Here is a 27,297-nt window from a genome sequence, read left to right on the forward strand (position 1 = left end):
TTAAAATGCATGCCATATCTGTTTCTATCTCGCAACTATCTATCTGGTTCAACGGAGAAACCTTACTTCTTACCAAATTTATATAGGTACACTCTTTGTTACTGTATTTTCTTGACATTAGTGGTTCAAGTGTTTCATCGATTAACACAGAAAACCATTATTCCGCCTATCAGTCTATGAAAATATCCATAATGAATATCCATTATAAGCTTTTATAAAGCCTGTAGGTCTGTAGATACGTATATCTCTTGTGATTGATGATCTACGATCTTCTGATTTGGTTGATGATTTTGATTCCATAAATAATCCTAGCAGTTCTGTCATCAAATTTCAGTTATAATTTTTTTCTTTACTCTACTGTAGAGTCTATACCAAGATTGCCTTCAACTTAAAAGTATTTTGGTCCTTTCTAGCTTCAAAACAAGTCCAGTATCTACATATTTCGCAATTACTTACTTAGTTCAACACAGAAACATCAACACCTTCTAAATTAATATGTTCAATATTAGCGGTATTGTTATTTAGATGGTTTTGTCAATTGTTTAACACAGAAGAGCCTGTGCCAATATCCATGTAACGAAAACGCTTTTTGATCAGTATTTATATCCGTTGTGGTTATTGGTTTACAATCTTTTGATTTGATTAATGCTTATGGTTTCCAAATCTTTGTTTTTGCTTTTCTGTAGATTCTAGATCAAGATCTTACCAGTATTGTTATTCTTTCTATTCTAAAAAGTATTTTATTTACTTGGTTTATTCACTTTAAATATAAATCTAGATCAAGCTGGCATAAAACAATGCATTCAAATTTTCTTCATTTCCAGTAAAAGGTACTGGGATTCAATAAAAAAAATTAAAATTCGTGTATTTCTTGAGTGTTTATAATGAGTTTTTCCCATCTAATTCAGAGAAATATTCTAACACTGTTTTGGTACAGCGGCTTAAATCGTATACTCTAGTAGGACGCCTTCTCCCTCACGCCTGGCATCCAATTAAAATGCTGAGCCTATTTTTACCTTTTGACATTATAAATCAAACACATCGTGCCATTTGTTTAATGAATTGGTGAGTGGGATAAACATAAATTATGGACGGTTGAGGAAGAACAGATCGCTCATTATAAATCAAAACGCAATCAGAGAAACAACGGCCTAAAGACATTTTCACGTAATAATTTCGCCCCATCGTATTCGTTACGGTACCTCGACAATCGGTTACAAAACGAAAGAAGGTCACTCGTAAGAATTCTAGAGGAAAATGTAACAGTTGATTGCTGTATGTCAGTATCTAGAGTGCGTAGAAAGATTTGGTTGTCAGCAAATTTCTCACTGATATTATTATTACATATTATGTTCTATATTCGAGCAAAATCAGAGAAACGTAAACTTATAGTGTAACAAATTTAAAGCGTTATTGATCTAGGCATTAGCTGGGTTAAATCAAATTGAAAATCATAAACGCCCAGGTAACTACCGTTTCTTTTATTGACGTTCGATAAAACACTATTGCCGCAAGTTAAGCGGAAATAAATCCAGCCAATCAAAATAAACGCAAGTAGAGTAATGGAATTTTACGACAAAAAGTCATTAGCGTGCACGATATTGCACCGGCGCCAACTCGAATAAAACTATTGTAAATTTGTTTTATTATTTGAGGATGGCGATTGAAATTATTTAAATATTTAATGGGTCGCATTGCTGCACGCAGAACCCGTACTTTATTTAACGCTATAATTGATGTATTAACCGGTGATTCAATACGAACGATGACAGTACTGAATTTTTTATAACAATGTTAAAAGTACGTATTAAAATGCCCATCCGTTTATTCCCGGGCGATAATTACCTTTTGACAGATAGTTATTTCCCAAATCAATTTGAAATTCTATTTGGCACACGCACGTACATATAGGTTCGACAATGGTCTAGGAAACAATATATTAATAAATGGAAAAGCTATTCAAAAAGCCAAACATCGCGATGAATGGCCGGTAACGATCGAAGTTAATATCCAACATCGATGCCGTATTAATAATTCCATAATTCATGAGTGGCCGGCATTAATTCAATAATAAACTCGTAATATGCTCCGCTATTACCCATTGTTTAAGGAGTGTTAAAAATGTTACGACTGTATTAACGATACGAGCAGAAGAACAGGAAGTTCGTTCTGACAAAGAACTATTTTTGTTCTTATTACATATTTGACTAAAGGAAGAACTCGGAAGATGAAGAGGCATCGTATTATTAACATACCTCAATAGAAGACTAAGTAAAACTTTCAATATAGAATGAATTGAAAAGAACTACCCGGTTTTATATCTTCCATGGTCATTGAATCTCTGTTGGTGATATAAATGATACAAAGAATATTGTTAGGATAGACTAAATAGATACGAAGATAAACAAGTGGTTCTAAATTGGGTTAGAATGGTAGAAGGTATGTAGTTCTATTAATCTTATAAACCTTTATAGAAGCGACACAGAAATGTGAATACTTTTTGATACTCCTCCAATGGGTACATGATTATAATCTTCATTGTAAGAAACACTACTAATAATTGGGGAATCTCTATATCAAAGCTGAATTAGTACAAAGGAAGGTAGTACTAGGAACAACCTTTTTCTATATTTTCTATAACCTTATTAGTATAAAATACTGAAGAACTAGAAGGTAAGCTAGTGATTCTGGATGAAATGATGAGTTAGAATGGGCATTCCAATGTGATAGGAGGTATGCAGTTCTCTTAACCCCAGAGTTCTTTTAGAAGAGATTCCGAAATGTTCTTCTTGATATTCTTGCGTAAGATGCATAGGTACAATCTCCATTGGAAGAAATGCTGTTATCTGTCTTTATGTGAAAGTTGAATGACTATAAAGAAAAATTATATTAGGCATAACCTTTTCCTACATTTTCCATAACTTTAATGATTGAACCTCTGTTGATGGTTTGGAAGACAATATTGAACTCGATCAGCAAACGATTCATGGTTGTGTACGTCAGTACAGGGTGAGTCAACGCTGTGGCAAAGTTGATTTGTCGCTAGAATATAATTGAGGCAAAATATTTCAAAATAGGTTCGAAAAATACAGTGTGATTCGTTTTCGGAGGGCTGACCAAAGTTGTATTTTTTTAAATAGAATACCCTGTATTTGAGTGGATATTTGTATTTTACATGGAATTATGCAACTTTTTCGTAATAGGTGCTGTGTGTCAAAAATCAGCCTTTTCCGAGATATTAATATTTTAATATAAAAAATTATATTTTATTTTTAACAAAAGAAATGTTTGTAGCTGTCAATATTTTTTTCCTGTCTTTAGCTTTGACTGTTGAGATAGCGTTTTTCTGTGATTCAAATAGTTATTCTTAATTAACTAATATTGTTTGTATGGTTTTGATTTGTGCATTTCAACGTCAATACAGCCAACTTAAATTTCTAGTCAAACTTAATTTTTTGTGAGATAGCATGTTTTTAACACACAATTTTAAATAGCATGTTTTCCAAGCTAAATTTGAGATAGCATGTTTTCGTAGTAACGAGTCGATTAGAATAAAGAAAAATACACTAACCTGTTTCAACCAATCGGAGAATCAGATTAGTCACTTGATCGCCTGGTGTGTATGTGGAGAACTCTGTTAACGGTCTGGCAGACCACATGTTTAGATTCATTTGTTTTAAACCTCCTAAATATCATGTTAGTTCTGAGACAAACAAATGATATGGCTTTTTGTTAACTATTATTGGGTATGTTGAAAAGTATGAAAAACACAAATATTAACCACGTGGACCTTTGTTCAACTTTTACACACAGACGTCAGGATTATAGGTACTTGAGTCACACATCATTATGTATAATGTTACAATATATCCTTTACAAAGTTCTGTATAAATATTTTAGTTGTAACTACACGTACAACACGTGATGTATAGTATTCAAAACGCAAATATAAAACAAAACAGAACCATTTGTTATATTTGGTTCACGGAGAAAGGACATTAAGCACGTTCATGCAGAGCCCGACAAGTCAATTTTCCCGGCATTTGTTTTATTCATAGACTGTCGTTTAGGCGTAACAAGACGAGGAATTGTACCTGTCCGAAAAGGCCTTTTACAGAAAAAATATTACCTATAAGAATGGTTTATCGCCGACCGAACCCAGAATAAGGAATTAAGTCATTAAATTTTATTTAAAATAATTTGTCAGGAACTTTTATAAGTTATTAAACAATGTGTAGCCTTTCGTTGTGGAATTTTACGGGTTCCTTTATTTATTTGTCTAATTTACTGTCGAACGAGAACAAGTCTCAATTACAGGCAGTGGAACATTCTTATAATTATTCACTTGAAATGAGAAATGAAATAAATAAACGCAATAATGCAAACAATAAAGGAAAAATAAATAATATGATATACGTAGTATAGGGTGTTTCAGGATTAAGTCGACAAACTTTAAGGAGATATTCCTCATAAAAAATAAGAAAAAAATCATGTATACATTTTTTTCCAGAGACGCTTCATTTTCGAAATATAGGGCTTTAAAGATTTTTTAAAAAAATTCGAATTTTTTAAATAACTTCTAAATGAAGAAGGTTATTTAAGCCAAATTTGGCATGACACATCTTCTTATAAGATACCATATTTCCATAGAAGTAGAAGTCCCGCAAGCAACCAGTGGCGGAGTTATGGGGACTCAGACTCATTAAATTATAAAAAAAATTAATACGACCCTACTTCTACTTTTATGGAAAAATAATATCTCCTTAAAGTTTGTCGACTTAATCCTAAAACACCCTGTATAAATGAACAGAAACAATAATAATAAAACACAACATAGTCAAACAAAAACCAATAAAGTCAAACAAATAAAGTACATATAACAGAAAAATAAATAAATAAATAAATAAAATAAAAAACGTGTGGCTGAGACAAATACATATTTGTGAGATATTAGAAGAATAAATATATGTACTATTGGCTGTTTTTTAAATAAAAAGTGTGAAAATGTCTGAAACTTATAGACATAATAAAACTCTCCGCGTAAACCCACATTTACACCGAATAATAAACGTTAGAAACATTATTTTCCACAGGCTTACCGGCATTTTTTTTTTTAAAAAAAGGTGCTTCAACTTGCACATTTCTCCGGCACTTCGAAGCAGCAAATTCGCTCTTGAGAGCGATTTAATTTTTGTCAGGCGACGAAATCCGCACCGCATTTCCTTGGCACCCAATAAACCAGCCCAACTGCCTATTCATACGTCTGTTCTCATAGCGAAGGCCCCGATAATTCATAGGGAACATGTTCCCGGGAGAAACATGCTACCTAAATTATTCATTTAGGAGAGAAAGAGACGAGCGACGACGGAAACGGAGCGTTCGAGGAATGCCGTATGCGACATTTCACTTATAAATAGATCCCTGGCTGACCTTAAGACTTTTCTATCCCCAGCGTCGCCGCTTCCCGGTGAGATGACCTTTCTACGCCCCCAGGAGCACTTCCGCCAGCTCTTAGGATGCATTCGAGACGAAGAAATATGGACTGCTGAGTGTGCAACTGTGCTGAGTTTTGGTTTGTAGAAGGGCCGCCATCCACACAAAAATAAATCGTAGTGGAAGGAAAGCCCAGACTTTACCTATTGTTTAAAATCCAAATTGGTTCATTGGTAAGAATTTAACAATTTTAAAATGATTTGTTTTAAATAAGGATATGTCCATGTTTTTTTGGTGCATTTAACATCAAAATAAAATGTCTTTTTGGAAAAATTTACATGTATCAGCCCCACTAATCCGTCGATTTTGCGTTCTTTTGTCTTTCCTGGATGCAGCCGGGCCAGGGACGACATAAATATCAATCAAAGGGTTCTCTTCCCTTGAGAAGCGAAATTTATGTAGCCCAGATATAAAAACACATTATGCCTTTATTTCGCGACATATATTTTTATATAGCAGTTGGGAGTGGCGGATGGGGTGAATTATCCAATCTTTGTCGGGAGTTATTAGTTTTTTTCACGTTATTTATGTTTAAATCCTTTTATCTTTGCCGTTGTTTACGTTGGAGTTTTATGTTGTTGGCTTACTGTCTGCAATGAAAAAACGCGTTCGATTTCTGGAAACAATTTGGAGATAAATCAGCGGTCTTAGGTCAGGGACAGCGAGAAAAAAAATTAGAAAGAAAATGTATTGTTTCGTTTTGGTTTTTTGCGTGGGTACCAAAATAACACTCGAAATAAAAACAAAATATTCAAATTGGCAACGGGTTTTAGTCCCATAAGAAAAGCATAAGACCCCCCTGCGCTCCTCACTTCCCTCGGACCCCGATATACCTCCTTAAATGCAGCAAAACCGCTGGTTGAATCACAGTTTGTTACTTGCAAAGTGATTCTTTCATAGGTTTAACAGAAAATACAGTTGTATGGTTTACGTCTTTTGTGAATAGTAGAAATCAGCATGTTCAAATTAATGCTAAAGATGCGTCACCCCACAATTTCCCGCAGATGTGGCCCGCCAACCGTGATCCCGCCGCCGCCAACTGACCCCAGCAGCGCGAAAATATTAAACCGTACCTCAGACATCAAGCACGCGTCGTCCAAAAACCAGAACACAGAAAACTAATTAGTTTATTGTTTTGTCCACCCTTTGGCGGGACAAGTCATTAGCGCCCCCCGCCCCTCGACGCCCCGTTAGTTAAGGCTGTCGGCGGCGCGCAGTCCCCATTTCCGCCTTCGCCGTTTTAACTTTATAACGAGATGGGTAGACCGGTCGGCCACATGTGGCGAAAATACCGACGGCACACACACACACAGGGCAGGACGGTGAAGGGGCGGATGGATGACGAGTGGACCGACGAAGTGCAACCGAGGACCGTACCTGGGGCTTGTTTCTGTCGAGATATTATTGTAATGTGCATAAGAAGTATCCAAATTTGTAAATAAAGTGCGTCTAGTCAGACGCTATTATTGGCCGTTGCTGGCACTGTCTATTTAGAATCGTAACAAGAGATAAGAGAATTGCTCAGGAGGTTAAAAAAATCGAACTTTTTTATTGCATAAATTAACTACACTTATGCAAAAAATTAAAGGGTCAAAAGAATTTCCGAAATTTTTCCGTGATTTTTGACAGACTGTATTTTGCTGAAAAATTGTCGTATCGGGAATTTAAAAAAAAATAAGTAAAAAAAATGGTGAAAATAGATTTTTTTTTAAACACGTGTCAAAACTTCAATTTTCGCTGTTTCTACCCGCAATAAGGTTCATATTCTTAGAAAACATGCAGGAAAACAACCGTCAAAATTGCGACCTCCACATTCCCTGTGACCTGTGAGCAACCAACTCCGACGACGACCTTAGGTGGACAACAGCCCATAACTTCGCCATTTTGATGAACACAAATGATTTGAAAAAATTTGTAAAAGTACCTATTTCAAAATATTGATAAAATAATGTCAAAGTTTGATCAAATTGTCCCACTCAAAAAAATTCATGAGAAACGCCTCCTAATGTGGTTTCCGCCCTTAAGAGGTAAAGTGCATTTTTTTTAAATAATACAATGATAATATTCTGTAAACTAAATATTTATTTACACCCTGCCAAACAATTTCTGTTTTCTTTAAGACATTTCAAGAATAGGATTTCAACTTTTTGATTATGTTTAATTACCATCTACTATTTACATTTTATAATCCTTTTATCTAAATCTGTACATTTATTATCATTATTCAACTATACATTTTATTATTTTAACTATATTTACCTCACAATTTTTTTAATAAAATCTCAACGTACAACAAAGTTTGTTGGACCTCACGAGAACTTACTTATTTTTGTAACTAAGTGCAACGTTTGTAACGTTACATAAATAATCTGAAAAGAGTAAAATCTTATCCTCAGTCATTCCGAAGATGACGCTGCTATATTTCTAGTTCTACTGATATTATATGGGCCATAAAATTTTTATATCATTTTTATGGCCTTCATTAAGTTTCAGTTCCATTAAATAAAAAATTAAGTTGAACCTGACAAAGTGGTCGGTGACTTCATGGCTGCAAACTGGCACAAATCTAATATCGGATAAAATTAAACTCTTGATAGAGATTCACAGAACCATAAAGAAAAAAACATTAAATGGTATAGCTTTCGAACTGAAATTGAACTGTCTCTCTTCGGCCGACAAATTTCCTAAAATTGTTTCATAAACAAAACTCTAAACGTCTTTGACACAGTACCATTTACTTGTTATAAACATCAGAGCTAAGTACATTCCTCCACTTCATTGTTTACGTTAATATGCACATCCCAGATCCCTATTGTGACAATCACGTCAAAACAAACATTCAACACAAGTGGTACTTCATCCCACGCCATCAGCATCTTTAAAATGTACAATTAAGCACCTCTGGTACTTTCGGTCTGAACAGAATCCAATAATTCCTTCGTTTCCGTCTATTTTGACAAGCGCGTCCTGTGCAGAAGTGCAGACAGGGATGGCCAGTGGCTTCCACATGTCTGCAGGCAGGACAGGATTCGGAAGTATTTAAAACAGAAAGAAATCCAGTTATTTATACTATATTACAGAAATAATTCTAATTCAAATCAACTCTATTATTTTTCAAGTGTAATATATTTTTATATTTGTTCTTTAGAAAAAAAAAAGGTTTAACGCCCATACTTTTTTCTCAATGTTCCAATTCTGTTCTGAATACTTTACTGTGTTGCGAAATGATCTCCCAATAAAAGACGAAATGCACGCACAATATTTGTGTATTATATTTTCTTTCATTTCGTTTCCTTCTTGGACTATATTTCAGATGTTTCCTTTTATGAAGGACCCATGTTGCCATCACATGTAGCACGCAAGTGGTGTATATATCGTCTACTCTTCTACTAAAGTTGCGAGATGTAGCACGACGTTTTAAAAATATATCTTTATAGACCAGGAAAATTAGCGAATAAAAGAGAAAATTATTATTTATCGTTAAATGATTTAAAAAAGAATAAAAAGCATTTGAAGTTATTGCAAAATTCTCAAAATTAAAAAATGTTAATAAAAATAATGCGGTCGATAAAATTTTAACGTCTTGAAATTTTAATACCTATATAAAATGTTTTTATTATATTTATTATTAATTTTATACAAACAATTTTTGCAACATAATCAAAATTAATTCAAAAAATATTAATCACAACCATTTTCAATAATAGATATAATGCAATATAATACGACAATTTGAAATTTAAATTTTTTTCTATTTTTATGATAAATAATAATTTGAAAATAATTTGTGAATTTTTACTTTAATTTTACATTTAAATCGTAATTAAATAACTAACAAAATAAAGTTTACTTTGGCTTAATATGTAAAAAAAAATAACTTTTTAAATGAACGATGGCTTCATTTATTTATTTAATAATAGTAAAATAATTCCGAAATTGAAATTTTAATTAATATTTCGTTTAACAATAATTTTTGTGAATTAAAAAAAAATAAATATAAAAGATGCATTTTTTCAGCGGTTCCGGGGGTTACGAATTCGTAAATATGCCCATTGTTATTTTTTTTGTCGAGCTACCCCAGTTTAAAAAAATAAGTTTCTACGATGATTAGAAGCTGAGATATTGCAAAATTTTACAGCGCGCATCAATTTGAACTCTAGTCTTAATGTTTATAAACAATTGCGCTTCGATTTAAAAAAAAATCTTATCTTAGCTCCTATTGGTCGTAGAGGGTGTTTTTTTTAAATTTGTATTTTTTGCCAGTTACCCACAATTTTTTTCAAATTGTTTATAAGCGAAAAACGCACGGTTTTTTAATGCACAATTTGAGAATGTTAATGTCAAAAAAACGGTGATATTTTTTAATAGGTCGCTTACAGAGGCTTAAAGTTCATAACGTTTGGAGCCTCCGTTATAAACAAATTGATTTGTGCGAAAACTATTGCACCTACAGCACCAACTTTTGACACACTTTTAAAGTATCAAAAATTTTAAAGTACAAAATCCTCAACTTGTCATAGGTTTCATAAAATTTTAACAATAAAAGCGATAGTTATAAACAAATTAAAAAATGGGCACTTTTCTTGGTTTTTTGCAATAACTTTTTTGTTTATTAACCGTTTTTAATATAACAAGTCTCATTTTGTAGATAATTTTATACTCTTCAAGTTGTCTGTGAGTCACTTTTCGCTAAAATTGATGGTTTTCCCTGCAAAGTGAAAAAACTGTTTTCCTCACTTATTTGTTTAAATAGAAAAGTTAAGTTATTAAAATTTTTTGACTCGCGAGATGAGAGATGCCTTGTATTATGTTCCTTTAGACAATTTTACAATAATCCCTCGGATAGGAATTTTTTCGAGTAAAAATTTTATTTGCCTGGTCTATTAATATACTATCTTGCCGACAAACACGAATTCTACATGAGATTTTTAATATAATCGTGGAGTAAGGCACAATAAAATTTATTATTCCTTTACAGCTTTTTTTAAACCATAAAATTTATTTGACGAAATTCACGAACCAATAGATAGCGCTGTAAATTTGAAAGATGTCGTTAAATTTCGTCCTCCTCCTCTATTCGATGCGTAAATCATATTAAAAACTCTTGACAGCGTTTGAGGTTATGTCACGCTTATTTACACAAAATATAGAGGTCACCACCAATATGTTAAATGATTTTCACAGCATTTGAGGTTATATCATGTGTATTACGTGGACTTTAGAGGAACTTTTCTGTCTCCTACATTTTTTTTTTAATTTTGCGATTGAATTGAAGTGGATACGTAGCGATATCATAACAAAGAGTCTCATCTTTCAATCATGTAACATCGAAACCCAATCTAGCTGTAACTTGACGCTCCGAATCGTACTAGAGTCGTCTCGGAGAGCAAGGCTAGCCAAACATTAATAAGAGTAGAAGATGATTATTCACGGAGCACGGCGGGCGGACGCGGGGGAAGGGAGCCTAGGCGGCTCATGAATTTATATGAAGCCTCCGGAATATTATAAAATATTTAAAACGTCCGGGATAGAGCCCGTCGCGGGCTTTCTCATACGTGGCTAACCATTAGTATGCTCGGAAGAATTTCAAGATTATGTGCTCAGTAAGCCGACAAAATTAATTATGGTTAATAGGAAAACGAGATGTGGCACTATATCAAGTTCGTACGGCTTTATAATGTCTTTGGTCAGCTATTGGAGCGTTGTGGCAAGGGAAATTGAAAAAGGCACCTATCGAAATCACAAAGGAGGATAAATAATTTGTATTTATATTTAAAGGTCGAGCAGGTCTAAGTCGGAACAGTATAGTGGCTACACAGGAACATACTTCTACTTACTACGCTAGGCACAGAAATTAAGGGATATTAAAAAAATCCCAAAATTTCCCATATTTTCTTCATCAGAAAGACGTTCATGATCCTAAAAAAAAGGAAAAAAAATTTTTTCAATAATTTTCAGAAAAATTATTTAAAAAAAAATTGTAATTTTGTTTAGAATCATGAACGTTTTTTGATGAAGAAGATATGGATTATTACTACAAATACATTTTTAACTTAAAAAAATGAATAAAAAGTGAAAAATTAATTATTGTTATTACATTGATTTTCAGCAAAGACGACAAATTTAAACATTCCGAGCAGTAAGAAAAAAAATCACAGCGTTTTGAAATAATCAGGGTTTCTTTAGGGCACTTTGAGACTGAAAAGTTACAATCGATATCCTTAGTTTATTAATTATTTGCAAAGTTATGTCAAGTTATTCAAATATCTCTAATTATGCAATTTTTTACCTTTTTTCTAACCAACATTCTCACTTTGAAAAATTTTTTTTTTAAAAACCCATATTTATGACGTAGAGAATACTTTGCAGTTTTCAAAACACTGCTTGGAGACAAATAGTTGTATAAGGCTCCGGAATCACTCAAATTGAAGAGAATTAAATTATCTAAAAGAGCTTTATGTTGAAATTACCAAAAAAAATTGTCCATAGGCCTTTTTAAAAACAGCAAAAATTTACAATTTTTTCCGTTGACTTTCTTATGATTACTCAAAAACTGCTGATACTAAAAAATTTTAAACTGCAGATCTGAAAACTAAAAACTTGAAGCTTCAATTTTCTTTTTTTTTATTCTCTCAACAACCATTTTCCTCCAAGTTACAGCTCTTTGAAAATCACCCAAAATTTTGGTATTTTTTTAATAGATATTCCTTAATTTCTGTGCCTATACCTTGAATTCTCAATCTAGAACGATGCGGTTTGGTTTGCTGGAATGTTTACAATCAAAAACATTGCTAAGAGACCATTTTTGATATCAAATACACCAATATACGTAGTTTTTTAAATTCTAGACCACATAAATTAAATAATCTTATAAAATTAAATCAAACAATGTTTGTTGGCACCAAATATCTAGATATCTTACTCACAGACTTCTTGATTGTGCAGACTATATGCCCCAACCAACAGCTACTAATTAATAATTGCCTAAAATAAAATTTAAAAAATTATATAATTATCTAAAATAAAATTTAAATAATGATTAACTGAAAAAAAACACGTACCTGAAATGTTCAAATTTTTTAGTGGATAATTTTTATCAATAAGGAACTAAGCACTTAATTAAAAAAATGTCTGACTTTATTTGATAAGAATTTTAAGATTTTTTAAAATTTATTTGAATTAACTTAGAAATAAAAATAATATAAAAACACTAATCGTTTCTAGCTTAACTCTTAATTCAAGGGTACTGAAATTTCATTACTACAAGTCCTAATCCATGAAAAAAAAAAATGTGCTATACTACTTATCATTCCTTTATTTTTATTTTACTTTTCCACGTGAAGTTACGACCTGAGGACGGTATATTATTCACAATGTCAAAATAGCAAGAAGTTTCTCCATGAAAAGAAAGCTGTAAGAGCCTTATAAAATATTTGCAAGGATCTTAAATAAACCGGGCCTGGCTGTCCCGACGGAATTGTTCCCAGAGCTCCTTACTTGATGATACAAAAAATAAACAAACAAGAGTATAAATAAAGACACTACTTAATATTGTAAATAAAAAATCTGTAAAAAAGCACTAGAAAACATAAATTTTATGACACTAATAAAATGCTCTTTCAATTCTTTGAATTATTTTGAAATGTCACCACTAGATGGCGTTAGTTATATGCCGCTGATACTGACGGCACCCATTGTATATATGTTGAAATCATGATGAAGGTCTGTTCAAACTTATTAAAATCTGACTTGAACGTTTGTAGTCATTAAAAATTAAATAAAGCCATTTGGTTGCCTTGAAACCGGAACCATAACTGATACTATCCGTATCCACGAGGAACTTTCTCCACAATATCTGGCTATGTAAAATCGGGCACCTCCGTAACGACGCAATTTCCCCATAAACGATAAGGAAAATAATTTGGTCATGTATGAAGGCGGCGGGATCGTTGGGAATAATGTTATGAAATCCAATATTGCATTAAAGTTTATAGGAAACATAGCGCCCCGTGGGAATCAAAGAAAACAAGAGCTGTATTCAAACAACCTTCTTAAGGCTACGGCGACCATTTTGTCCCTGTCTTTGCATAAGAATGGCCCATTCAAATATATCGACGGCGAACATTGAAGTTTGAATCTGCTGTAAGAGGACGGATATACTCACGGTCTTAGTTTAGGGAAATAAGGTCGTCTCATCAAAGATTCCAGGCAACCGATTAAGGAAGGTGCTTACTAAGTATTGGCTTTAGTTTTGATCGATCTGCTGCTGTGGTGGCATACAGAGATATTTATGTAAGTTTCTACAAGTGACAGACGGGATGAAAGTCGTGAATAAGACAAAGAAGAGATCGATCTAGTGGAAACCTATCTGGGAGCACAAAACAAGATCTGTTCAAGCAATTCTATTGCATGAAACGTTCAAAGAGTCCATATTGCCCACATTATAATACAGTGAGATAGGTTGTGCCCTAACTTTTGGCTTCGCGCGTACGCTGACGTTAAACATTGGATGTTCGGATCCGCTTCACACCGAACGCATATTTGAATATTGGAGAGGGCACGCCCCTCAGGGAAATAAGAAGGATCCTCCAGGATCACACATCAAACAAAAAGCTAATCTTGGTCCTGCCAGATTTATCTTCCTTCGGCTTCGCTAACAATACCTTGTTCACTCCTGGATAAATACAATCCCAATAAAAAGCTGCGACACCGATCGATCTGAACGCCTGGAGAGTCCTTGCAGGACGTACGGAGGATTTGTACAGGACGATCTGAAGTTGTATAGTTTCGTCGAATCAAAATCAATGATGAAACATCATGAGAAAATTCTTTACCAAAGTTAGTTTGACAAACTAGTGACACTTAAGAAATAACGAATGTTAAGGGAAACAACAGAGGTACCTTCTGTCGAGACAAGAAACGGCCAATAAACTCTCAGACTATTAATATTCGGTAATATTAGGTAATTAAGAAAGGATCAGTCCTTATGAAGAGATATTGAGATAAACAGCAACAATTGGTACTCTTCCAGACTTGAAATAAGTCATACTCAAACAAGAGTGTGTATTGACGCACTTACATTCTAGAACCAAACTACCTTTGCCCATGGTTCTGATCTACCTGGATATATAGAGATGAATGGTTCCACGACAGCTGCGATAAGATGTTCCTGATGCCGACTCAGTATTTCATAGGAGGCGCACAGAAGTTACAAATTTCCCAGACATTTCTCACTTTTTCCGCTTTTAATCCGGGCGCAATTATGGTTGGCATTCCTATCGGCCTTCTGCAAGTAAACTACTCATACAACATGATTAATTGCGGTGGTACATCAAATGAAACGCTCTCATTCCATTTCGCGTGCTAACATGAAAACCAGCTTTATTAATATTCCTAAGTTGGTTACATAAAATAAACTGCCGAGCGAAGTAAGTGAGGGGGAACGTTTCGTAGGCCAGTCGCAATTTGAGGAATTCATGATACGAAAAAGCCTGTTGGGAAAGTCAAATAGAAGGCTCCTGACCTTTCGAACCCAATATTGATACGTATAGGGATGTTTTTCCGAATAATATACTTTACTGTAAGTACATACATAGCAGCGATACTAATTCTAACAAGGCTGCTGAGTTGCCAATATAAAACGAACTAGAATTTAGTGACACAATTTTTTTAAATCTCAATGTTAGCCCGCATGATTTAACAACGGTCGTGTGATTGGTGTGGGTTCATTTTCGTGGTGGATTCTCTATATTGTACAGTGAATAGTAAAATTACAATGAAAATGTATAAATTTTTAATTTATTATGAAGATATCAAGTTTCATATCTGGTGATTGACGACTGTAAGCTTAATAAAAAAAATACGTTTTGGGGGAAGGTACCTTTACATTTTAGGTATATTTTATCAATTAAACAATAATATTTCTAAATTTACCCACCTCGTATTATAGTTTTGAATTTAAGAATATTATATATTAATTTTTTAATGTGTATGCTAACTATAGCTGCCTTAAGTACATTTTTATTGATTTTAGTTTACGGAATAGTTTTTATAATGTTATATTTAGAATTTCTACAATAAACATTAACATAGGTAATGGCTTTTTTATTATATCTTTAGAAAAATCTCATTAATAAACATTTTACATAGCAGTAAATATAAAATATGCAAAGATAAAAGTCACATTATCTTTCTACAATTATTTACTCGAAATACCTAAGTTTATAGACCATTTTATAACGTAATTATGGAATAAGTCTTTTGAATATAATTTCTTAACAAATAAAAACATAACCTAGTATTTTACTTTTTAATAAATATTTATATTTTCTGAGAAAATACATTTCAAATCTACATATGATTAAATGGATATACAGGATGATTCAGTCATGTCACTAATTTTAAGGGAGATGGGGAAAAATGAGTAGAAAACGAATACACGATGGAAACAATTTTAAAATGCATATTTATGTGGGAAAAAAAAGGTTTATCGAGAGTGAATCTTGACCTACCGTATCATTCGGTCACTAACCTAGTTTTTACAACGATTTTAATACGTAGTGAACGATAACGAGTAAACAGATCTTTCTAGCTAGACACATGAATGAATAAGGTATTTTTGTTACATTTTAAATATTAACAAGTATTGTTGAATTGTTAATAAAAAGAATTGTACAAGGATAGTAATTGTTTTCGAATGTTGGGTTATTACAATTCACTATGTTTTATAATTGAATGAGTTTTTAGTATTATGCTAACTATTCAGTTTGTAATACGTATACCTAGTGACTTATTGCTTTTCAAAGACTAGTATGGTACCTACCTATTTAAAATGCCAGTACGGCTAAAACTACACTCATTCGTCCATAACACTTCGTTAATAAAGTTGGGATTAGCTCTTTTTGATTTCGAAATCAATTGCAAAATTCAAGACTACTGGGGAAATCAACTGTTTCGCTTCAATGTTCGAACGCTCTGTGGTCTGCCGCCGCTAGCGTGTTCCCGATCAGTTAATGGGTAATTTGCGTATCTTTTAAAAGGTCTAGTAAAAAATTTTTTTTCAATTATCTGTCTTTATTAAGCGTCCCGAATACGTGGTTAAAATGAATGACATTATGACATAATAACCCTGTAAATCAAAATATATATTACAGTAAAAAACTAATTTCATTACACAGGGTGGAAAAAACCCCAATTTATTTTATTTTTAAGGAAAACCTCTTTGTTCCCTTCATCATTAATCCAAACGCCAAAGGATCAGTAAGAATTTAATTTATTTCCGTCGGTACTAATTCAGACACGTAGCACGTAACTCGTCACCTAAAAACCGCTCCGGCGACGAGAAAAACCCAGCCGCAACGGAAAAACCCCATTAGGTATGCACTTATTTCGTCGGGCAGTGTATCTTGCGCTCCTCGGCTGCACCAGCTTTAAAACAATATGTCCGGGCGGAGTTGGTTTATTAAAATGCATGCTGTTGCACATCTTGCTCCGGCCGTTTCTTCTTTTTGCGTCGTCCCGTATTTACTTTACCCAACATATGTGGCGCATTTGGAAATTGCTCGCATACATGAAAAATGAACACCGACCCCGGCCTGACGGTTTATGAGACGTAATTTTTGCGCGAACACTGTAAACGGAATAATGAAACGAAAAGATTTATTTACACATGCATTCGTACTACACTACGTAAGAATTGACTAGTCTTTGCGCACAGGAGTTGGTTAAAATTAATAAATAAAGGAATAAGCAGTTTGCCGTCAGCCTACTACTATGACGTCACGCAAGGAGCAGGCAGGCCTTAGTACGTCGAATCATCGTCACTTTGCAGACTTACTCGGTACAAATAGAACCTTTCCCAATAAACTATAACGTCTCTTGCCATCGCAGACGCCTCCGAATTCCAAGAACCCGATCCGAACCCATTAAAATGCGTGTTGAGTCTGTTATTGTTTATGTAAACATTAAAAATTTTAATTTGATTTAAACTTATAGGCTGCGATGTTATTGTGCTCACGTCGAGCGGACAAGGGCCTTTAATTTGAATGCGCACCACTCCCAGGTAGTGAGGTGTAAGATTTGGCCGGTGTGTGTACTCGCTGAAGAAGAGAACCGCTATCAATCGGCATTCGCGACCGTCTTGAGACAATGACGGGATGGGTCGGGGCAATTTTTTCATTGTTTTTCGTTGCAGACTGCACCGATTCGGCGACGGTGTGGTCTAGACCCGCAAAAAAATATCAGTGGCGGCCTTCTAAGATTCTAAGCTTCGCTAATTGGTATTGGTGGGAGCATAGGTTATTATTTTTCCGATCTTTAAATTTCTGTGACCTTGAGTAGCAGGCAGCACTTCCTGACGAGATATTCCCTTGTAATTTTGCAATGTCCCCAAAAATCCCTACGACGTTCAATTGTTATACTGACACAGATCGAGACCACCCAGCGCTATTCAATTGTTTTATCAATAAATAAATTGCATTTAAATTTAATTTATGGCTGAGCCGCGCTTTGAACTTTGCGTGCTGCACACTCCCACAAATGTCAGCGTTCGCGGTGCACCTCGATCGGAGAAAAATGTAATCGGGAGGTTTCTATTCTATTTATATTCCGCCATCTAGGTGGCGAACGAAAAATTCAGGTCTTCGAAGACGCAGGGGTTTGACGGTGATCGTTCCCGTGATAGCTTCGACAGAATCGTTTATTTCGCAAATGGATTGTGGTTTCTTAAATAAATAACAAGGAAAATACGAAACATATATTATTATTGTAGAGTCAATTTCAAAAATTTCGATGACATTGTAGTTACAATTCCAGATTCTAAAAATGGTATGTCACGTACGTTTACAATTACTTTTCTCGTCTGGGTTCTGTTTCTCTTCTGGAAATTCTCAAGAAATATATCAAGATTATATTGGAAATTAAAACAGAAATTTCACGCTTTTTTATGCGCTGTCGAGGTAGATGTTACAACCAACCAGTCGGCAAGAACATCCTTTCTATGATTCCTAATAAGATTGCACATTTTTTGAAACTAGAACATCCTGAAACATATACAGGCCATTCATTCCGAAGAACATCGGCAACGTTACTGGCTAATACAGTAGTTGACGTATTAGCAGTCACGAGACATGGTGGGTGGAAATCGGCCACAATTGCAGAAAGTTATGTTGCTGACAGTTTTAAGTAACAAAAATGAAATAGCCAACAGGATTCTTTACAATGTTACTTCAACTCCAGCTTCTAGTAGTACGTAGCATCATGCTATTTTAATGGATCAGTCAGATAATATTGAGCCTTCGGTGACAGAAATGGAGCGGTCAAATCATTTTGAGAAAAATGCAACAATTAGTAAACGCGAGGGGAATAATTATTCATATTTTATAAGTGTACTAAATGTATCATTACTATAAATATTCATTCATAATAATTAATAAAATTGAATGTTCACCAAATATTTCTATTTATTTGTTCATAAAATATGCATTTATAATTCGAAATTGCTTTTTTCCCTAGGGAGGTAAGTTAGCTCACTTACCTTAGGGAGGTAAGTTACCTCACTTATTTTAGGGAGGTAAGTTACCTCACTTACCTCCCGTAGTCTAGGCCTCCAGATGAGTTTCCAAAATTCCCTTGCTTGTAGTACCTCAAATATAAGCCTTGGAATTTTTTTCTACATTTTATTGTTGATTTTAAAAGATAAAAATTATATTAGAATTCCGTAAAAAAGGCTGGTCAAAGCATCCCCAATATCAGAATATTTTTGATCACACCATTTTAATTTTTTACTGGCAAATGGCCAAAGTCGACGTTCGATCTCTTCTGTAACGGGACCGCGGCGAAGTCTGGGCGATCTTTGGTAGAATATCGTCTCTCCGGAATCTGTTCTCCCGAAGTCGGTTGGAAATAGGGGCCATTTTTGCGGTGCCTTCTTCGACGAACGTTGTCTGGCTTGTTTCTCTCGGTCTGCCCCGACGACTCCTTCGATCGTACCTACTCTGGCTTCGCAGTAGCTCAGTTATCGGAGCGGTTTTCTGCTTTGCAGCGTGCCTACACGTTTGGACTAACTAAGGCAAAATTTGAATAATTTTGTAGAATTCGAAAAGTAATATCGAAGATGTGTGATTTATTTTCATATCATATCTTGCGAAAGTGATGGAGCGGTGTTAGATACTTATTAATTCAAAAATTCTCGATGGGAAAAGCAAAGCGAGCAATAATTCCGCGTACGTACCTATTAAAAACTGAAAATAAAGTAAGAACAAAGTCTGAAATTTATCATTACGTCCCACATTTCCGAGGGAGCTGCAAATGGAACGCGGGTATATGCGCCAGCGAGGCATGCAAAATTATATCCTATTACGTTCCACACAAAATAAGATTCCGAAGAATTATTAGCCCAGATGATGTTCCACCGCTCGGCCCAGGAATAAAAACCGACTTATTCCAAACAAATTACTCATATTTAATATTTCCACGAAGGCTGCGCGTAAGCGGGTTATTTGTTTGGATCGCCTATGCGTTATGAAACTGTACAGACACCTAATAAATTACCGATTTACCACAATATTTATCAAGCGACTGCTGGAGTTGCGACCGGTTCCGAGTAAGAAACAATTTCACTGGAATTAATTTATATTTTGATCCCGGTTCCTAGTACTGCTGCAGCCCAAAACAAATTGAGCTAGGACGATTAATTTCACTCGAAAGTGTCAAATTATCTGTGAATCTATTAGTATACGTCGCCGGTTGTGGTTAAAAATTTATTGTTACATCAGCAGGTATGCAGGGATATCTGTAGATGAACACGGAATGCCGCTTTCTTACGTTGTATCCCAACGGGCTACCACCGCCACCGACATAGCCTCTACAGGGCGTTATATTCCTATATTTGATATTAGCTCACTGCAACTTACTTATAGGCGTCCTTTCCTTTCTACCTCGCAGTATTTTCATCGTTTCCTAAGTACCAGAGTAACATAACTAGCGCTTAAAGTATTCGTATCTATTTAGGATTCTCCCCGTGCGACGGCATAAACATGAAACCTGGAAAATTCATATCGCGGATGCATACAGCCGGCATGAAGTGAACTGTAAACGGTATCCTAGTGCAAACGCGGACGGGCAAATATTGAAATGGATATGGCGCAATGCGAGCGGATACCAAAATTGTAATTTATTTTAAAAACGCCCACACGGCCGGCGGCCATGTTCGGATCCGATGTTATTTCTCAAACAGCTGTCGTTCCGCTGTGTTTTCGCACGACGTGTTGATATTGCGCGATAGTAACGTGGTCGGAATTGTTATTAAATTTTTCGCTCTAATAATAATGGGGCCATTTAATTCCGTGCGGGAGATATCCGTTTTATCAGGTGTGGCCGAAAGGGGGCGCAACCGTTTATCGATCGCGGCCCTCGAAAACAACGGGGAAATGCTTTGAGGCGCAAAAAAATGTGGTGGAAACAATTAGGTCGGAGACAGGCGTCGTACTTACTCAACAGTTATCAAAGATCAATTCTATATGCAAATCCAGAGAAACGTATTTTACAATTTTTCCTCAAAACGATTCTTTTCCAGGCCTCTAGGAAGTACCCCAAAAACTTCTTACAAATGGCCAGGTTCCCATCCTGGTTAATGGACTGCAAGTCACCAGAGTCGACGTTCGATCATCTTCGTTGATGGCTCCGGAGAGGCCCTGTAGCTAAGTCCAGCTTAGGTTTGGACAATTGGCCTCTTTGGACTTGTTACCGTAAAGCAGTGGCGTACTATTTTATTTAGAAAAATATGCCACCGATACCCGTATCTCCGCCACTGGAGGATGTAAATTTTAGGAAACACCCTCAGATTTTGGACAATGTTTACATAAATGCCCCATATTAAATTTCACTTACTAGTTTTTAAATTATTTAAAAAATTAAAAATATTTTTTAAAGTTTAACACCCTGTATCTTTTTAAAGAAGCATTCCAGATTAAAATTCACCAAAGAATATGAGGTTCTATTTTTGGACACCCTTTGTGAATCACCCTGTATATAACAAACACTGTCTTGACAATACACTGCCTTTTCTTCGGACGTTGAACCGTCGCCGTCGATGCTTTCTAGATGGACTATAGTCAAAAATTGAATAAAGTATGTGTCAAAAAGACATGTATTTGATCAGTTAAATTTGTGGTGACTTCGATTATCTTACTATAACGTCACTTTTTCTACTGTTAGGCATCATCGTTTCCATACAAAATCTGTGATGGGATATTGATTTCTAAGATAGTTTATCAAATATTTTTTTGTTGTTCATACCGTGAATAAGAATATCTTGGTAATAAAACGTAAACATCATAGAAATTAGTTAATAACTTTGCCAAATTATTCCTCAAAGTAACAAAGTATAATCCAGTTAAAATAAATGGTTATTATTTTATGAGACTAAATACGTGTTGTGACATTTACTATCAAACGACATAATTTTTGATTTACAGTTCAACCCGAAGTTGTAAAACTCTTGGCTTTGTTACAAGAAACAAATTTAATAAATTTTGACGTGTTAGAGCAGCTGATACGTATTTTATTATAACCAGTTTGCGCACAGAACAATACAGTGATACATAATTTACATACAGTTTAAATTCTACTAAGTTCAATTTTAGAACCGACTTTTCCAGCTCTTGTGAACCGTAGGCTAAGTCTTGTTGGTTTTAACAACTCCTTGATGATGCTTGTGTTGTTAGTGAAAGCATCGCTTTGTATGAATTGTCAGAGAGTGATCTACTAATCCAAATATACCATGAAAGCAAGGACAGTATGGATGAAATAGTTTTAACTAACAATATCAAGTAATATAGTTCGGAATATTAGTCCGCAGAGTAGTAATTTCCTACAATTAGTTAAAACCGTATGCTCTGATATGCCTTCAAGAATGGGTACAGATATAATAAGTGTCTAACGCATCAGAAGTGAAATAAATTCCTGGTTTAATAAACTTTTGGAATTTGAAGATAATAATCCACGATGCTGCAGTGCAGCTGGGCCACATCGCTATGCACTGATTAATCTACTTTCGGGCAGGTCCATTAATCTGCTTCCTACTGTTTACAGATAATAAATGCCCTGATAAAAAACCCGAGTCGATTTTAAACAGTAAACTTCCGAAATTTGTTTTTTTACGATGCGGCACAATGACCCGTGAAATTGAAAGTGGCGGGCGTTTGTTTAGCAGACAAATTGCCACAGTAAAACGTAACACATAAAAATATGGGGGACCGTTGGAGAAGGGGGGCGCGGATTCGCGGAAAGTATGAGGGAAAAATGGCGAGATATATTGCTTCGGGGCGAAGCCATGCCGACTGCACAGCGTCTTTGTTTCGGAATTTATGGGCCTGGATATCTCCCGTGAAATAATAAAATGTTGCACGTAAAAAGTGCAATTGAGTCTTTTCTGCTACATGGGGGAGCAGGCTATTCACTCGCTGAAGGTAGTTTCCACAGAAATACGCTCAGGAATTGATCGTTCAGGCGAAAGGCAAGCTTGGACTTCAATAACAATGACCATTGCCAATTTACCATCGGTAAAAGATACTCTTTAATACTAAAAACGTAAATGAATAAAACAATATTATCATCATCATCATCATCGTCATCGTCATCGTCTTCACCATCGAGGAAAGATATCCTTTAATATTAAAAATATAAAATGCCAGCGTATAATTCCATAATAAATTATCTTATAATTTAAACTTCGGCCTTGATCTTAACCGACGTATATCTTCGATGAAATATTTTTAGATCGGTAAAGCTCATGTGGGAACATCTGTCGCGAATAAAACACCCAGCCGGTAATTTTAAAAATGATTTTCCAAGAACTGTGGTTTCATTCACATACTGAACAAATGTTCTTTCGATTGTTATCTATTTTCGTCCAGCCAAGCAGCAAAGTAAATTGAATTCGCTCCTTGCGCTTTATTAGAAAACGTTGGAGGTTTAAGAGAATCAAAACAAGCATCTGTGGTTTTCGTCAAGCGGTATAAGATAGCTACGTTAGAGGGGGAACCTTCCGAAAAGTTATAGTGTTTTTACTAAGACCTGGTAATAAAATCTAGGCATCTTAACTGGTAAGTCTGGTTAAAATCCCGACTCTTATGAACCTAATATACTCTTCTTAGCTTTATATTATTTATAATAAACTCGTAGTGTTTGTGGATGCAACTTTGAAGTGACTATCAGAAATATAGCCACTGTAAACTTGTAGCGAAACATCTGCTTGTTTCATTTTCACATATTTAACTGGTTCACGAAGCAATGTGCACAGCACTGTCCATTTTTATCATACTCAAATTAATTTTTGGTTGTAAACAAGCACGGATTGCTCCTTTTTCCCTTTTCGGCTCTGCCACTAAAATCCAGCTTCCCTCGTTTCCGTCGGATCAAGTTAATCCCGGCACCAGTTAATTTTTCGCCCGTAACAGTCAATTTACAGTCTATTGTCGCTGCATAATGAAGCAACTAGAACCCTAGTTTGCGTAGTTTCGGACACAATGCAGAGAGGCCCAGCTCCATGTGATTGTCCCGATAGTGGCAAGTGATCTATTAGGGTTATTTACTTATCGTGCAATATATATACACACACAATTCTGCCCCATTGGGCCTTACTTGAAACGCGCATTACTGACATGCTAACGTTCGGCCCAATTAATTCTGGGAACAAATCCAATACCAACTGTGTCGAAACAGATAAAGAATGAGTTTACAGTCATCGAAACAGATCTGAAATACAACTTTTAAAAGAGTCTCACGATAGTAGCGACAGAAATAAAGGATTGAGAGAAGGAATTGTTGAATCCAATTTACCACTCAAAAACGGAGTATGAATTACTGGGAGAGATCAAGTGCCTCGTTAAAGGTTTAGACACAATCAGTTCATGCTAGATGAAATCTATGCTGGTATGAAGTTGTTTGGATGCCTTTTCTATGACTAAAACGTTATCTTAACAGATTCATCTATGTCCTGACTTCTTCAGTATTACTAACTCCAGTACTAAATCACTCATGAAAGATAATGCCTAAAAATGGTAGTAAGATAATTCTGGACAGAGGCAACCCAAGAGTAAAGGATCATGGAAGGAGTTGTTTACAGAATCAAAGTTGTAGATTCGTAAGAATTACTAATTCGACATTGTGGGTATAAGGAAGATCTGAGTAGTATTGGCTTAGAAGACAACTGATATAGGTTGTATCAAGAGGAAATAGAGCTTACATATTTTCCCATCGGAAAGGACTAGCCAGCGTATGGTGCGTCATTTACTATAAGAAAGAAAAACAGGAACCTGGGAACAACTTGAGTAAGGCATTGTCAAGGTTGAAGGCTCTAATTAAGTGGCTAAAGTTAGATGAGGAATTTTATGAAGATGAACAGATTTAAAGTTGATCACAATGGAAAGGATGGTGAATTTTAGACAATTTACTCATCATAACATGAAAAGTTTGCACATTTTGAGACACATTAATTATTTACCTGCATCTGAAGTTCCTAAGGAAGAATGCACCACATAATTGTAGTATTTTGTTCTTGTTGCTGAGCTTGCTCATATTTCGACAATATGTATTCTCTCCTCGTATTACCAAGTGACTCCCAAACCGAATAAATGAATACCAAACGCAGTCCATGACAATCATTTAAACTGTATGATTCCTGGGACTTCTTCCGAATAAACAAAACGCAATCGGCGGTCATCAAACTGCCCCAACTCCCATTTGTGTTCATTCCATGTTCAAGCAGAAGAATTTCTGAGCCGCCTCATACCTTACACACGAACTGCATAAATTAAACTGTAACTCCGTCTCAAACTACGCCAGCGTTATTATTTAGTAGATACATGTCCCCCGGTATCATTAAATCTACAGAAAAACGCGAGATATGTTAATTATTAATACACCCGAATGCATGCTAATTCAAAAATTAAAACGTCACATAAGTATGCATAATTCAGTCGAATTAATTTATGGGCCTTTTACGAGCGGTGATAAATCCACTCGATTTGCTTATCTTTTTTGCCGCATAAATTGAGGAAGTCTCTACGTTTGAACGCTCATGTTTCGTACGGGCTTTAATGCATGCACAACATATTTCCATATCGCGATAATTACCACGATAAATAATTGTGATAAAAAAATACAGGTATTTAACAATGAAACTAACTGTATTCGAAAACGGCATAGAAAATAATGCACTATTGTGGCAGGGACGGGACATTCACCTTTCGGTCTAGCGACGCATGGACGTGGGAGAGGGGATGGGGTATTATTATTTTACATGTGCGTATGGTGATAGGTTTCTGGAAAGCTGGGGCTTTGAATGCGTTGTCGAGTCCGACAACGTTTCAGAGAGACTTAAGAGTAATCAGCTTTTGGATTATTTAAATTTATTGATTATATGTAAATATACACATTAGAGGATTTAGTCGTAGGTAATAATTCTTTCGAATACATGTACGTTGCATTGTTATGGAGTATTTCAGTTCTTTTCACAATATTTCAGGAACGGCAGCAGACATCTTTGATCTGTTTGGTTTATTTTAGTGATGATAATATGTTGTACTTCTGTGTCAAGCAGTTTAACAATCAAAAAAAGGAGAAGCCATCCTGCTGTAACAGCGACAATTGGAAATAAATTACCATCGCGATTAATTAATATTTAAATTGGAAAAAAACATTGCGCTAATCGAAAATCCGCATTTATCCGATTAGCCTTGCAGCAGCGCCGGCATACCGGCAAAAGGACATAATGCCGTTTAATCAAAAACAAACACTAAGTGCGTCATTATTTTCGTTCGAGTGGACTTGAATTATAGCACTATTCAAATAATCCGGACGAATTTTGAATTGTTCGAGTCGGACGCTCCCGGTCGTCACTGTCCGGTGGCGGCTTACCGCAAAGCTTTATCTCGCCGTCCAATCAATGCCGGCTCCTGTGTCGCCACCGCATAATCTGCATGCGTGTTTGGACGCGCTAGTCGGACGTGTCGGAACTTTCCCTTGTCTCGTGGATTCGAGGAATCGGTCTTCTTTGGGCTTGTTAGTTTACTAGAAAAAAGTACCGGACCCTAGCACGGTGTGGTTGTAGTGTAGTGGTATTGAAGTTAAACTAGCCAGAGCAACCTCGAAACATTAATTTTTACTACACTTTTGAATTAAAAAAAATCTAAATGATGACGAAAAACGCTTATCTACGATCACCAGAGACTTTTCTTGATCTTGAACCCCCAAAAAAATCAATATTTTTATTTTTTTTATTTTTTCATACGTTTTATATAATTATGGATTTTGTATATTGATTAAAGGATTAATTATTTTGTAAAATTATTATTTCTAATTAGTATAAAAATATTTCCATAGATACTGACAGTAGAATTTTTTTTACAATTCATTATAAATTTCAATTTCAATTTGGGGATTGAGGGGGTTAAATTAATTTTGAAGGGTTAAAATAATTTTGACAAAATTTTTTTATTGGGAACTATTGTCTAAAACTTTCAAATAAAAAAAATGCAAAAAAAAATTTTTTTTCAAAAAATTCGTTTTACAAGGGTAGAAATAATCCAGAAGTAATTTTTTCGTCGAGCTACCCCAAATTAAAAAAAAGGTTCTACGTTACTTAGAAACTGAGATACTACAAATTTGACATTGTCAGTTTTTTCCTGGTTGAGAAAAAAATCCCCCCACCACCACTCTCTGAAGGGCTACTGCCACGTACCCTTACTTTGACGGGCTCTGGATTGATCAATTATGGGCAAATTCAATTAAAATTAACAGGGC

This window comes from Anoplophora glabripennis, unplaced genomic scaffold (assembly GCF_000390285.2).
Source record: "Anoplophora glabripennis isolate ALB-LARVAE unplaced genomic scaffold, Agla_2.0 scaffold86, whole genome shotgun sequence".
Lineage (NCBI taxonomy): Eukaryota > Metazoa > Arthropoda > Insecta > Coleoptera > Cerambycidae > Anoplophora > Anoplophora glabripennis.